Here is a 17,165-nt window from a genome sequence, read left to right on the forward strand (position 1 = left end):
CATATGGACGCAAATTGTGTGTTAATTCGTCAATGTGAGGGAGCGAGGGATGCAGTAAAGGAGGAATAATGCATCGGAAAAGAGATACTTGGACCCCAAAGAAAATCCTATCGTTTCCGTAGAAACGTATCTCGATTTAGAAGGACAATGCAGGGAATCCAGAGTATTTCATATGGACGCAAATTGTGTGTTAATTTGTCAATGTGAGGGAGCGAGGGATGCAGTAAAGGAGGAATAATGCATCGGAAAAGAGATACTCGGAACCCCAAAGAAAATCCTATCGTTTCCGTAGAAACGAATCCCGATTTAGAAGGACAATGCAGGGAACCCAGAGTATTTCATATGGACGCAATATGTGTGTTAATTCGTCAATGTGAGGGAGCGAGGGATGCAGTATAGGAGGAATAATGCATCGGAAAAGAGATACTCGGAACCCCAAAGAAAATCCTATCGTTTCCATAGAAACGTATCTCGATTTAGAAGGACAATCCAGGGAATCCAGAGTATTTCATATGGACGCAAATTGTGTGTTAATTCGTTAATGTGAGGGAGCGAGGGATGCAGTAAAGGAGGAATAATGCATCGGAAAAGAGAATCTCGGAACCCCAAAGAAAATCCTATCGTTTCCGTAGAAACGTATCTCGATTTAGAAGGACAATGCAGGGAATCCAGAGTATTTCATATGGACGCAAATTGTGTGTTAATTCGTCAATGTGAGGGAGCGAGGGATGCGGTGAAGGAGGAATAATGCATCGGAAAAGAGATACTCGGAACCCCAAAGAAAATCCTATCGTTTCCGTAGAAACGTATCTCGATTTAGAAGGACAATGCAGGGAATCCAGAGTATTTCATATGGACGCAAATTGTGTGTTAATTCGTCAATGTGAGGGAGCGAGGGATGCAGTAAAGGAGGAATAATGGATCGGAAAAGAGATACTCGGAACCCCAAAGAAAATCCTATCGTTTCCGTAGAAACGTATCTCGAATTAGAAGGACAATGCAGGGAATCCAGAGTATTTCATATGGACGCAAATTGTGTGTTAATTCGTCAATGTGAGGGAGCGAGGGATGCAGTAAAGGAGGAATAATGCATCGGAAAAGAGATACTCGGAACCCCAAGGAAAATCCTACCGTTTCCGTAGAAACGTATCTCGATTTAGAAGGACAATGCAGGGAATCCAGAGTATTTCATATAGACGCAAATTGTGTGTTAATTCTGCAATGTGAGGGAGCGAGGGATGCAGTAAAGGGGGAATAATGCATCGGAAAAGAGATACTCGGAACCCCAAAGAAAATCCTATCGTTTCCGTAGAAACGTAACTCGATTTAGAAGGACAATGCAGGGAATCCAGATTATTTCATATGGACGCTAATTGTGTGTCAATTCGTCAATGTGTGGGAGGGAGGGATGCAGTAATGGAGGAATAATGCATCGGAAAAGAGATACTCGGAACCCCAAAGAAAATCCTATCGTTTCCGTAGAAACGTATCTATATTTAGAAGGACAATGCAGGGAATCCAGAGAATTTCATATGGACGCAAAATGTGTGTTAATTCGTCAATGTGAGGGAGCGAGGTATGCAGTAATGGGGGAATAATGCATCGGAAAAGAGATACTCGGAACCCCAAAGAAAATCCTATCGTTTCCGTAGAAACGTATCTCGATTTAGGAGGACAATGCAGGGAATCCAGAGTATTCCAAATGGACGCAAATTGTGTGTTAATTCGTCAATGTGAGGGAGCAAGGGATGCAATAAGGGAGGAATAATGCATCGGATAAGCGATACACGGAACCCCAAAGAAAATCCTATCGTTTCCGTAGAAACGTATCTCGATTTAGAAGGACAATGCAGGGAATCCAGAGTATTTCATATGGACGCAAATTGTGTGTTAATTCGTCAATGCGTGGGAGCGAGGGATGCAGTAAAGGAGGAATAATGCATCGGAAAAGAGAATCTCGGAACCCCAAAGAAAATCCTATCGTTTCCGTAGAAACATATCTCGATTTAGAAGGACAATGCAGGGAATCCAGAGTATTTCATATGGACGCAAATTGTGTGTTAATTTGTCAATCTGAGGGAGCGAGGGATGCAGTAAAGGAGGAATAATGCATCGGAAAAGAGATACTCGGAACCCCAAAGAAAATCCTATCGTTTCCGTAGAAACGAATCCCGATTTAGAAGGACAATGCAGGGAACCCAGAGTATTTCATATGGACGCAATATGTGTGTTAATTCGTAAATGTGAGGGAGCGAGGGATGCAGTATAGGAGGAATAATGCATCGGAAAAGAGATACTCGGAACCCCAAAGAAAATCCTATCGTTTCCATAGAAACATATCTCGATTTAGAAGGACAATCCCGGGAATCCAGAGTATTTCATATGGACGCAAATTGTGTGTTAATTCGTCAATGTGAGGGAGCGAGGGATGCAGTAAAGGAGGAATAATGCATCGGAAAAGAGAATCTCGGAACCCCAAAGAAAATCCTATCGTTTCCGTAGAAACGTATCTCGATTTAGAAGGACAATGCAGGGAATCCAGAGTATTTCATATGGACGCAAATTGTGTGTTGATTCGTCAATGTGAGGGAGCGAGGGATGCAGTGAAGGAGGAATAATGCATCGGAAAAGAGATACTCGGAACCCCAAAGAAAATCCTATCGTTTCCGTAGAAACGTATCTCGATTTAGAAGGACAATGCAGGGAATCCAGAGTATTTCATATGGACGCAAATTGTGTGTTAATTCGTCAATGTGAGGGACCGAGGGATGCAGTAAAGGAGGAATAATGCATCGGAAAAGAGATACTCGGAACCCCAAAGAAAATCCTATCGTTTCCGTAGAAACGTATCTCGATTTAGAACGACAATGCAGGGAATCTAGAGTAAATCATATAGACGCAAATTGTGTGTTAATTCGTTAATGTGAGGGAGCGAGGGATGCAGTAAAGGAGGAATAATGCATCGGAAAAGAGATACTCGACTCCCAAAAGAAAATCCTATCGTTTCCGTAGAAACGTATCTCGTTTTAGAAAAATAATGCAGGGAACCCAGGGTATTTCATATGGACGCAAATTGTGTGTTAATTCGGCAATGTGAGGGAGCGAGGGATGCAGTAAAGGAGGAATAATGCATCGGAAAAGAGATACTCGGAACCCCAAAGAAAATCCTATCGTTTCCGTAGAAACATATCTATATTTAGAAGGACAATGAAAGGAATCCAGAGTATTTCATATGGACGCAAATTGTGTGTTAATTCGTCAATGTGAGGGAGCGAGGGATGCAGTAAAGGAGGAATAATGCATCGGAAAAGAGATACTCGGAACCCCAAAGAAAATCCTATTGTTTCCATAGAAACGTATCTCGATTTAGAAGGACAATGCAGGGAATCCAGAGTAATTCATATGGACGCAAATTGTGTGTTAATTCGTCTATGTGAGGGAGCGAGGGATGCAGTAAAGGAGGAATAAAGCATCGGAAAAGAGATACTCGGAACCACAAAGAAAATCCTATCATTTCCGTAGAAACGTATCTCGAATTAGAAGGACAATGCAGGGAATCCAGAGTATTTCATATGGACGCAAATTGTGTGTTAATTCGTCAATGTGAGGGAGCGAGGGATGCAGTAAAGGAGGAATAATGCATCGGAAAAGAGATACTCGGAACCCCAAGGAAAATCCTACCGTTTCCGTAGAAACGTATCTCGATTTAGAAGGACAATGCAGGGAATCCAGAGTATTTCATATAGACGCAAATTGTGTTTTAATTCTGCAATGTGAGGGAGCGAGGGATGCAGTAAAGGAGGAATAATGCATCGGAAAAGAGATACTCGGAACCCCAAAGAAAATCCTATCGTTTCCGTAGAAACGTAACTCGATTTAGAAGGACAATGCAGGGAATCCAGACTATATCATATGGACGCTAATTGTGTGTTGATTCGTCAATGTGTGGGAGCGAGGGATGCAGTAAAGGAGGAATAATGCGTCGGAAAAGAGATACTCGGAACCCCAAAGAAAATCCTATCGTTTCCGTAGAAACGAATCTATATTTAGAAGGACAATGCAGGGAATCCAGAGTATTTCATATCGACGCAAATTGTGTGTTAATTCGTCAATGTGAGGGAGCGAGGGATGCAGTAAAGGAGGAATAATGCATCGGAAAAGATATACTCGGAACCCCAAAGAAAATCCTATTGTTTCCGTAGAAACGTATCTCGATTTAGAAGGACAATGCAGGGAATCCAGAGTATTTCATATGGACGCAAATTGTGTGTTAATTCGTCAATGTGAGGGAGCGAGGGATGCAGTAAAGGAGGAATAATGCATCGGAAAAGAGATACTCGGAACCCCAAAGAAAATCCTATCGTTTCCGTAGAAACGTATCTCGAATTAGAAGGACAATGCAGGGAATCCAGAGTATTTCATATGGACGCAAATTGTGTGTTAATTCGTCAATGTGAGGGAGCGAGGGATGCAGTTAAGGAGGAATAATGCATCGGAAAAGAGATACTCGGAACCCCAAGGAAAATCCTACCGTTTCCGTAGAAACGTATCTCGATTTAGAAGGACAATGCAGGGAATCCAGAGTATTTCATATGGACGCAAATTGTGTTTTAATTCTGCAATGTGAGGGAGCGAGGGATGCAGTAAAGGAGGAATAACGCATCGGAAAAGAGATACTCGGAACCCCAAAGAAAATCCTATCGTTTCCGTAGAAACGTATCTCGATTTAGGAGGACAATGCAGGGAATCCAGAGTATTCCAAATGGACGCAAATTGTGTGTTAATTCGTCAATGTGAGGGAGCAAGGGATGCAATAAAGGAGGAATAATGCATCAGAAAAGAGAATCTCGGAACCCCAAAGAAAATCCTATCGTTTCCGTAGAAACATATCTCGATTTAGAAGGACAATGCAGGGAATCCAGAGTATTTCATATGGACGCAAATTGTGTGTTAATTTGTCAATCTGAGGGAGCGAGGGATGCAGTAAAGGAGGAATAATGCATCGGAAAAGAGATACTCGGAACCCCAAAGAAAATCCTATCGTTTCCGTAGAAACGAATCCCGATTTAGAAGGACAATGCAGGGAACCCAGAGTATTTCATATCGACGCAATATGTGTGTTAATTCGTAAATGTGAGGGAGCGAGGGATGCAGTATAGGAGGAATAATGCATCGGAAAAGAGATACTCGGAACCCCAAAGAAAATCCTATCGTTTCCATAGAAACATACCTCGATTTAGAAGGACAATCCCGGGAATCCAGAGTATTTCATATGGACGCAAATTGTGTGTTAATTCGTCAATGTGAGGGAGCGAGGGATGCAGTAAAGGAGGAATAATGCATCGGAAAAGAGAATCTCGGAACCCCAAAGAAAATCCTATCGTTTCCGTAGAAACGTATCTCGATTTAGAAGGACAATGCAGGGAATCCAGAGTATTTCATATGGACGCAAATTGTGTGTTGATTCGTCAATGTGAGGGAGCGAGGGATGCAGTGAAGGAGGAATAATGCATCGGAAAAGAGATACTCGGAACCCCAAAGAAAATCCTATCGTTTCCGTAGAAACGTATTTCGATTTAGAAAAACAATGCAGGGAATCCAGAGTATTTCATATGGACGCAAATTGTGTGTTAATTCGTCAATGTGAGGGAGCGAGGGATGCAGTAAAGGAGGAATAATGCATCGGAAAACAGATACTCGGAACCCCAAAAAAAATCCTATCGTTTCCGTAGAAACGTATCTCGATTTAGAACGACAATGCAGGGAATCCAGAGTAAATCATATGGACGCAAATTGTGTGTTAATTCGTTAATGTGAGGGAGCGAGGGATGCAGTAAAGGAGGAATAATGCATCGGAAAAGAGATACTCGACTCCCAAAAGAAAATCCTATCGTTTCCGTAGAAACGTATCTCGTTTTAGAAAGATAATGCAGGGAACCCAGGGTATTTCATATGGACGCAAATTGTGTGTTAATTCGGTAATGTGAGGGAGCGAGGGATGCAGTAAAGGAGGAATAATGCATCGGAAAAGAGATACTCGGAACCCCAAAGAAAATCCTATCATTTCCGTAGAAACGTATCTATATTTTGAAGGACAATGAAAGGAATCCAGAGTATTTCATATGGACGCAAATTGTGTGTTAATTCGTCAATGTGAGGGAGCGAGGGATGCAGTAAAGGAGGAATAATGCATCGGAAAAGAGATACTCGGAACCCCAAAGAAAATCCTATTGTTTCCGTAGAAACGTATCTCGATTTAGAAGGACAATGCAGGGAATCCAGAGTATTTCATATGGACGCAAATTGTGTGTTAATTAGTCAATGTCAGGGAGCGAGGGATGCAGTAAAGGAGGAATAATGCATCGGAAAAGAGATACTCGGAACCCCAAAGAAAATCCTATCGTTTCCGTAGAAACGTATCTCGAATTAGAAGGACAATGCAGGGAATCCAGAGTATTTCATATGGACGCAAATTGTGTGTTAATTCGTCAATGTGAGGGAGCGAGGGATGCAGTAAAGGAGGAATAATGCATCGGAAAAGAGATACTCGGAATCCCAAGGAAAATCCTACCGTTTCCGTAGAAACATATCTCGATTTAGAAGGACAATCCAGGGAATCCAGAGTATTTCATATAGACGCAAATTGTGTTTTAATTCTGCAATGTGAGGGAGCGAGGGATGCAGTAAAGGAGGAATAATGCATCGGAAAAGAGATACTCGGAACCCCAAAGAAAATCCTATCGTTTCCATAGAAACGTAACTCGATTTAGAAGGACAATGCAGGGAATCCAGAGTATTTCATATGGACGCTAATTGTGTGTTAATTCGTCAATGTGTGGGAGCGAGGGATGCAGTAAAGGAGGAATAATGCATCGGAAAAGAGATACTCGGAACCCCAAAGAAAATCCTATCGTTTCCGTAGAAACGAATCCCGATTTAGAAGGACAATGCAGGGAACCCAGAGTATTTCATATGGACGCAATATGTGTGTTAATTCGTAAATGTGAGGGAGCGAGGGATGCAGTATAGGAGGAATAATGCATCGGAAAAGAGATACTCGGAACCCCAAAGAAAATCCTATCGTTTCCATAGAAACATACCTCGATTTAGAAGGACAATCCCGGGAATCCAGAGTATTTCATATGGACGCAAATTGTGTGTTAATTCGTCAATGTGAGGGAGCGAGGGATGCAGTAAAGGAGGAATAATGCATCGGAAAAGAGAATCTCGGAACCCCAAAGAAAATCCTATCGTTTCCGTAGAAACGTATCTCGATTTAGAAGGACAATGCAGGGAATCCAGAGTATTTCATATGGACGCAAATTGTGTGTTGATTCGTCAATGTGAGGGAGCGAGGGATGCAGTGAAGGAGGAATAATGCATCGGAAAAGAGATACTCGGAACCCCAAAGAAAATCCTATCGTTTCCGTAGAAACGTATTTCGATTTAGAAAAACAATGCAGGGAATCCAGAGTATTTCATATGGACGCAAATTGTGTGTTAATTCGTCAATGTGAGGGAGCGAGGGATGCAGTAAAGGAGGAATAATGCATCGGAAAACAGATACTCGGAACCCCAAAAAAAATCCTATCGTTTCCGTAGAAACGTATCTCGATTTAGAACGACAATGCAGGGAATCCAGAGTAAATCATATGGACGCAAATTGTGTGTTAATTCGTTAATGTGAGGGAGCGAGGGATGCAGTAAAGGAGGAATAATGCATCGGAAAAGAGATACTCGACTCCCAAAAGAAAATCCTATCGTTTCCGTAGAAACGTATCTCGTTTTAGAAAGATAATGCAGGGAACCCAGGGTATTTCATATGGACGCAAATTGTGTGTTAATTCGGTAATGTGAGGGAGCGAGGGATGCAGTAAAGGAGGAATAATGCATCGGAAAAGAGATACTCGGAACCCCAAAGAAAATCCTATCATTTCCGTAGAAACGTATCTATATTTTGAAGGACAATGAAAGGAATCCAGAGTATTTCATATGGACGCAAATTGTGTGTTAATTCGTCAATGTGAGGGAGCGAGGGATGCAGTAAAGGAGGAATAATGCATCGGAAAAGAGATACTCGGAACCCCAAAGAAAATCCTATTGTTTCCGTAGAAACGTATCTCGATTTAGAAGGACAATGCAGGGAATCCAGAGTATTTCATATGGACGCAAATTGTGTGTTAATTAGTCAATGTCAGGGAGCGAGGGATGCAGTAAAGGAGGAATAATGCATCGGAAAAGAGATACTCGGAACCCCAAAGAAAATCCTATCGTTTCCGTAGAAACGTATCTCGAATTAGAAGGACAATGCAGGGAATCCAGAGTATTTCATATGGACGCAAATTGTGTGTTAATTCGTCAATGTGAGGGAGCGAGGGATGCAGTAAAGGAGGAATAATGCATCGGAAAAGAGATACTCGGAACCCCAAGGAAAATCCTACCGTTTCCGTAGAAACATATCTCGATTTAGAAGGACAATGCAGGGAATCCAGAGTATTTCATATAGACGCAAATTGTGTTTTAATTCTGCAATGTGAGGGAGCGAGGGATGCAGTAAAGGAGGAATAATGCATCGGAAAAGAGATACTCGGAACCCCAAAGAAAATCCTATCGTTTCCATAGAAACGTAACTCGATTTAGAAGGACAATGCAGGGAATCCAGAGTATTTCATATGGACGCTAATTGTGTGTTAATTCGTCAATGTGTGGGAGCGAGGGATGCAGTAAAGGAGGAATAATGCATCGGAAAAGAGATACTCGGAACCCCAAAGAAAATCCTATCGTTTCCGTAGAAACGAATCCCGATTTAGAAGGACAATGCAGGGAACCCAGAGTATTTCATATGGACGCAATATGTGTGTTAATTCGTAAATGTGAGGGAGCGAGGGATGCAGTATAGGAGGAATAATGCATCGGAAAAGAGATACTCGGAACCCCAAAGAAAATCCTATCGTTTCCATAGAAACATACCTCGATTTAGAAGGACAATCCCGGGAATCCAGAGTATTTCATATGGACGCAAATTGTGTGTTAATTCGTCAATGTGAGGGAGCGAGGGATGCAGTAAAGGAGGAATAATGCATCGGAAAAGAGAATCTCGGAACCCCAAAGAAAATCCTATCGTTTCCGTAGAAACGTATCTCGATTTAGAAGGACAATGCAGGGAATCCAGAGTATTTCATATGGACGCAAATTGTGTGTTGATTCGTCAATGTGAGGGAGCGAGGGATGCAGTGAAGGAGGAATAATGCATCGGAAAAGAGATACTCGGAACCCCAAAGAAAATCCTATCGTTTCCGTAGAAACGTATTTCGATTTAGAAAAACAATGCAGGGAATCCAGAGTATTTCATATGGACGCAAATTGTGTGTTAATTCGTCAATGTGAGGGAGCGAGGGATGCAGTAAAGGAGGAATAATGCATCGGAAAACAGATACTCGGAACCCCAAAAGAAATCCTATCGTTTCCGTAGAAACGTATCTCGATTTAGAACGACAATGCAGGGAATCCAGAGTAAATCATATGGACGCAAATTGTGTGTTAATTCGTTAATGTGAGGGAGCGAGGGATGCAGTAAAGGAGGAATAATGCATCGGAAAAGAGATACTCGACTCCCAAAAGAAAATCCTATCGTTTCCGTAGAAACGTATCTCGTTTTAGAAAGATAATGCAGGGAACCCAGGGTATTTCATATGGACGCAAATTGTGTGTTAATTCGGCAATGTGAGGGAGCGAGGGATGCAGTAAAGGAGGAATAATGCATCGGAAAAGAGATACTCGGAACCCCAAAGAAAATCCTATCGTTTCCGTAGAAACGTATCTATATTTTGAAGGACAATGAAAGGAATCCAGAGTATTTCATATGGACGCAAATTGTGTGTTAATTCGTCAATGTGAGGGAGCGAGGGATACAGTAATGGAGGAATAATGCATCGGAAAAGAGATACTCGGAACCCCAAAGAAAATCCTATTGTTTCCGTAGAAACGTATCTCGATTTAGAGGGACAATGCAGGGAAATCAGGGTATTTCATATGGACGCAAATTGTGTGTTACTTCGTCAATGTCAGGGAGCGAGGGATGCAGTAAAGGAGGAATAATGCATCGGAAAAGAGATACTCGGAACCCCAAAGAAAATCCTATCGTTTCCGTAGAAACGTATCTCGAATTAGAAGGACAATGCAGGGAATCCAGAGTATTCATATGGACGCAAATTGTGTGTTAATTCGTCAATGTGAGGGAGCGAGGGATGCAGTAAAGGAGGAATAATGCATCGGAAAAGAGATACTCGGAACCCCAAGGAAAATCCTACCGTTTCCGTAGAAACATATCTCGATTTAGAAGGACAATGCAGGGAATCCAGAGTATTTCATATAGACGCAAATTGTGTTTTAATTCTGCAATGTGAGGGAGCGAGGGATGCAGTAAAGGAGGAATAATGCATCGGAAAAGAGATACTCGGAACCCCAAAGAAAATCCTATCGTTTCCGTAGAAACGTAACTCGATTTAGAAGGACAATGCAGGGAATCCAGAGTATTTCATATGGACGCTAATTGTGTGTTAATTCGTCAATGTGTGGGAGCGAGGGATGCAGTAAAGGAGGAATAATGCATCGGAAAAGAGATACTCGGAACCCCAAAGAAAATCCTATCGTTTCCGTAGAAACGTATCTCGATTTAGAAGTACAGTGCAGGGAATCCAGAGTATTTCATATGGACGCAAATTGTGTGTTAATTCGGCAATGTGAGGGAGCGAGGGATGCAGTAAAGGAGGAATAATGTATCGGAAAAGAGATACATGGAACCCCAAAGAAAATCCTATCGTTTCCGTAGAAACGTATCTCGATTTAGAAGGACAATGCAGGGAATCCAGAGTATTTCATATGGACGCAAATTGTGTGTTAATTCGTCAATGTGAGGGAGCGAGGGATGCAGTAAAGGAGGAATAAAGCATCGGAAAAGAGATACTCGGAACCCCAAAGAAAATCCTATCATTTCCGTAGAAACGTATCTCGAATTAGAAGGACAATGCAGGGAATCCAGAGTATTTCATATGGACGCAAATTGTGTGTTAATTCGTCAATGTGAGGGAGCGAGGGATGCAGTAAAGGAGGAATAATGCATCGGAAAAGAGATACTCGGAACCCCAAGGAAAATCCTACCGTTTCCGTAGAAACGTATCTCGATTTAGAAGGACAATGCAGGGAATCCAGAGTATTTCATATAGACGCAAATTGTGTTTTAATTCTGCAATGTGAGGGAGCGAGGGATGCAGTAAAGGAGGAATAATGCATCGGAAAAGAGATACTCGGAACCCCAAAGAAAATCCTATCGTTTCCGTAGAAACGTAACTCGATTTAGAAGGACAATGCAGGGAATCCAGACTATATCATATGGACGCTAATTGTGTTTTAATTCGTCAATGTGTGGGAGCGAGGGATGCAGTAAAGGAGGAATAATGCATCGGAAAAGAGATACTCGGAACCCCAAAGAAAATCCTATCGTTTCCGTAGAAACGAATCTATATTTAGAAGGACAATGCAGGGAATCCAGAGTATTTCATATGGACGCAAATTGTGTGTTAATTCGTCAATGTGAGGGAGCGAGGGATGCAGTAAAGGAGGAATAATGCATCGGAAAAGAGATACTCGGAACCCCAAAGAAAATCCTATTGTTTCCGTAGAAACGTATCTCGATTTAGAAGGACAATGCAGGGAATCCAGAGTATTTCATATGGACGCAAATTGTGTGTTAATTCGTCAATGTGAGGGAGCGAGGGATGCAGTAAAGGAGGAATAATGCATCGGAAAAGAGATACTCGGAACCCCAAAGAAAATCCTATCGTTTCCGTAGAAACGTATCTCGAATTAGAAGGACAATGCAGGGAATCCAGAGTATTTCATATGGACGCAAATTGTGTGTTAATTCGTCAATGTGAGGGAGCGAGGGATGCAGTTAAGGAGGAATAATGCATCGGAAAAGAGATACTCGGAACCCCAAGGAAAATCCTACCGTTTCCGTAGAAACGTATCTCGATTTAGAAGGACAATGCAGGGAATCCAGAGTATTTCATATAGACGCAAATTGTGTTTTAATTCTGCAATGTGAGGGAGCGAGGGATGCAGTAAAGGAGGAATAATGCATCGGAAAAGAGATACTCGGAACCCCAAAGAAAATCCTATCGTTTCCATAGAAACGTAACTCGATTTAGAAGGACAATGCAGGGAATCCAGAGTATATCATATGGACGCTAATTGTGTGTTAATTCGTCAATGTGTGGGAGCGAGGGATGCAGTAAAGGAGGAATAATGCATCGGAAAAGAGATACTCGGAACCCCAAAGAAAATCCTATCGTTTCCGTAGAAACGTATCTCGATTTAGAAGGACAATGCAGGGAATCCAGAGTATTTCATATGGACGCAAATTGTGTGTTAATTCGTCAATGTGAGGGAGCGAGGGATGCAGTAATGGAGGAATAATGCATCGGAAAAGAGATACTCGGAACCCCAAAGAAAATCCTATCGTTTCCGTAGAAACGTATCTCGATTTAGAAGGACAAAGCAGGGAATCCAGAGTATTTCATATGGACGCAAATTGTGTGTTAATTCGTCAATGTGAGGGAGCGAGGTATGCAGTAAAGGGGGAATAATGCATCGGAAAAGAGATACTCGGGACCCCAAAGAAAATCCTATCGTTTCCGTAGAAACGTATCTCGATTTAGGAGGACAATGCAGGGAATCCAGAGTATTCCAAATGGACGCAAATTGTGTGTTAATTCGTCAATGTGAGGGAGCAAGGGATGCAATAAAGGAGGAATAATGCATCGGAAAAGAGAATCTCGGAACCCCAAAGAAAATCCTATCGTTTCCGTAGAAACATATCTCGATTTAGAAGGACAATGCAGGGAATCCAGAGTATTTCATATGGACGCAAATTGTGTGTTAATTTGTCAATCTGAGGGAGCGAGGGATGCAGTAAAGGAGGAATAATGCATCGGAAAAGAGATACTCGGAACCCCAAAGAAAATCCTATCGTTTTCGTAGAAACGAATCCCGATTTAGAAGGACAATGCAGGGAACCCAGAGTATTTCATATGGACGCAATATGTGTGTTAATTCGTAAATGTGAGGGAGCGAGGGATGCAGTATAGGAGGAATAATGCATCGGAAAAGAGATACTCGGAACCCCAAAGAAAATCCTATCGTTTCCATAGAAACATACCTCGATTTAGAAGGACAATCCCGGGAATCCAGAGTATTTCATATGGACGCAAATTGTGTGTTAATTCGTCAATGTGAGGGAGCGAGGGATGCAGTAAAGGAGGAATAATGGATCGGAAAAGAGAATCTCGGAACCCCAAAGAAAATCCTATCGTTTCCGTAGAAACGTATCTCGATTTAGAAGGACAATGCAGGGAATCCAGAGTATTTCATATGGACGCAAATTGTGTGTTGATTCGTCAATGTGAGGGAGCGAGGGATGCAGTGAAGGAGGAATAATGCATCGGAAAAGAGATACTCGGAACCCCAAAGAAAATCCTATCGTTTCCGTAGAAACGTATTTCGATTTAGAAAAACAATGCAGGGAATCCAGAGTATTTCATATGGACGCAAATTGTGTGTTAATTCGTCAATGTGAGGGAGCGAGGGATGCAGTAAAGGAGGAATAATGCATCGGAAAAGAGATACTCGGAACCCCAAAAAAAATCCTATCGTTTCCGTAGAAACGTATCTCGATTTAGAACGACAATGCAGGGAAACCAGAGTAAATCATATGGACGCAAATTGTGTGTTAATTCGTTAATGTGAGGGAGCGAGGGATGCAGTAAAGGAGGAATAATGCATCGGAAAAGAGATACTCGACTCCCAAAAGAAAATCCTATCGTTTCCGTAGAAACGTATCTCGTTTTAGAAAGATAATGCAGGGAACCCAGTGTATTTCATATGGACGCAAATTGTGTGTTAATTCGGCAATGTGAGGGAGCGAGGGATGCAGTAAAGGAGGAATAATGCATCGGAAAAGAGATACTCGGAACCCCAAAGAAAATCCTATCGTTTCCGTAGAAACGTATCTATATTTTGAAGGACAATGAAAGGAATCCAGAGTATTTCATATGGACGCAAATTGTGTGTTAATTCGTCAATGCGAGGGAGCGAGGGATGCAGTAAAGGAGGAATAATGCATCGGAAAAGAGATACTCGGAACCCCAAAGAAAATCCTATTGTTTCCGTAGAAACGTATCTCGATTTAGAAGGACAATGCAGGGAATCCAGAGTATTTCATATGGACGCAAATTGTGTGTTAATTTGTCAATGTCAGGGAGCGAGGGATGCAGTAAAGGAGGAATAATGCATCGGAAAAGAGATACTCGGAACCCCAAAGAAAATCCTATCGTTTCCGTAGAAACGTATCTCGAATTAGAAGGACAATGCAGGGAATCCAGAGTATTTCATATGGACGCAAATTGTGTGTTAATTCGTCAATGTGAGGGAGCGAGGGATGCAGTAAAGGAGGAATAATGCATCGGAAAAGAGATACTCGGAACCCCAAGGAAAATCCTACCGTTTCCGTAGAAACATATCTCGATTTAGAAGGACAATGCAGGGAATCCAGAGTATTTCATATAGACGCAAATTGTGTTTTAATTCTGCAATGTGAGGGAGCGAGGGATGCAGTAAAGGAGGAATAATGCATCGGAAAAGAGATACTCGGAACCCCAAAGAAAATCCTATCGTTTCCGTAGAAACGTAACTCGATTTAGAAGGACAATGCAGGGAATCCAGAGTATTTCATATGGACGCTAATTGTGTGTTAATTCGTCAATGTGTGGTAGCGAGGGATGCAGTAAAGGAGGAATAATGCATCGGAAAAGAGATACTCGGAACCCCAAAGAAAACCCTATCGTTTCCGTAGAAACGAATCTATATTTAGAAGGACAATGCAGGGAATCCAGAGAATTTCATATGGACGCAAAATGTGTGTTATTTTGTCAATGTGAGGGAGCGAGGTATGCAGTAAAGGAGGAATAATGCATCGGAAAAGAGATACCTGGAACCCCAAAGAAAATCCTATCGTTTCCGTAGAAACGTATCTCGATTTAGAAGGACAATGCAGGGAATCCAGAGTATTTCATATGGACGCAAATTGTGTGTTAATTCGTCAATGTGTGGGAGCGAGGGATGCAGTAATGGAGGAATAATGCATCGGAAAACAGATACTCGGAACCCCAAAGAAAATCCTATCGTTTCTGTAGAAACGTATCTCGATTTAGAAGGACAATGCTGGGAATCCAGAGTATTTCATATGGACGCAAATTGTGTGTTAATTCGTCAATGTGAGGGAGCGAGGGATGAAGTAAAGGAGGAATAACGCATCGAAAAGAGATACTCGGAACCCCAAAGAAAATCCTATCGTTTCCGTAGAAACGTATCTCGATTTAGAAGGACAATGCAGGGAATCCAGAGTATTTCATATGGACGCAAATTGTGTGTTAATTCGTCAATGTGAGGGAGCGAGGTATGCAGTAAAGGGGGAATAATGCATCGGAAAAGAGATACTCGGAACCCCAAAGAAAATCCTATCGTTTCCGTAGAAACGTATCTCGATTTCGGAGGACAATGAAGGGAATCCAGAGTATTCCAAATGGACGCATATTGTGTGTTAATTCGTCAATGTGAGGGAGCAAGGGATGCAATAAAGGAGGAATAATGCATCGGATAAGCGATACACGGAACCCCAAAGAAAATCCTATCGTTTCCGTAGAAACGTATCTCGATTTAGAAGGACAATGCAGGGAATCCAGAGTATTTCATATGGACGCAAATTGTGTGTTAATTCGTCAATGCGAGGGAGCGAGGGATGCAGTAAAGGAGGAATAATGCATCGGAAAAGAGATACTCGGAACCCCAAAGAAAATCCTATTGTTTCCGTAGAAACGTATCTCGATTTAGAAGGACAATGCAGGGAATCCAGAGTATTTCATATGGACGCAAATTGTGTGTTAATTTGTCAATGTCAGGGAGCGAGGGATGCAGTAAAGGAGGAATAATGCATCGGAAAAGAGATACTCGGAACCCCAAAGAAAATCCTATCGTTTCCGTAGAAACGTATCTCGAATTAGAAGGACAATGCAGGGAATCCAGAGTATTTCATATGGACGCAAATTGTGTGTTAATTCGTCAATGTGAGGGAGCGAGGGATGCAGTAAAGGAGGAATAATGCATCGGAAAAGAGATACTCGGAACCCCAAGGAAAATCCTACCGTTTCCGTAGAAACATATCTCGATTTAGAAGGACAATGCAGGGAATCCAGAGTATTTCATATAGACGCAAATTGTGTTTTAATTCTGCAATGTGAGGGAGCGAGGGATGCAGTAAAGGAGGAATAATGCATCGGAAAAGAGATACTCGGAACCCCAAAGAAAATCCTATCGTTTCCGTAGAAACGTAACTCGATTTAGAAGGACAATGCAGGGAATCCAGAGTATTTCATATGGACGCTAATTGTGTGTTAATTCGTCAATGTGTGGGAGCGAGGGATGCAGTAAAGGAGGAATAATGCATCGGAAAAGAGATACTCGGAACCCCAAAGAAAACCCTATCGTTTCCGAGAAACGAATCTATATTTAGAAGGACAATGCAGGGAATCCAGAGAATTTCATATGGACGCAAAATGTGTGTTATTTTGTCAATGTGAGGGAGCGAGGTATGCAGTAAAGGAGGAATAATGCATCGGAAAAGAGATACCTGGAACCCCAAAGAAAATCCTATCGTTTCCGTAGAAACGTATCTCGATTTAGAAGGACAATGCAGGGAATCCAGAGTATTTCATATGGACGCAAATTGTGTGTTAATTCGTCAATGTGAGGGAGCGAGGGATGCAGTAATGGAGGAATAATGCATCGGAAAAGAGATACTCGGAACCCCAAAGAAAATCCTATCGTTTCCGTAGAAACGTATCTCGATTTAGAAGGACAATGCAGGGAATCCAGAGTATTTCATATGGACGCAAATTGTGTGTTAATTCGTCAATGTGAGGGAGCGAGGGATGAAGTAAAGGAGGAATAACGCATCGAAAAGAGATACTCGGAACCCCAAAGAAAATCCTATCGTTTCCGTAGAAATGTATCTCGATTTAGAAGGACAATGCAGGGAATCCAGAGTATTT

The sequence above is a fragment of the Schistocerca nitens genome, chromosome 2, assembly GCF_023898315.1.
Source record: "Schistocerca nitens isolate TAMUIC-IGC-003100 chromosome 2, iqSchNite1.1, whole genome shotgun sequence".
Classification (NCBI taxonomy): Eukaryota; Metazoa; Arthropoda; class Insecta; order Orthoptera; family Acrididae; genus Schistocerca; species Schistocerca nitens.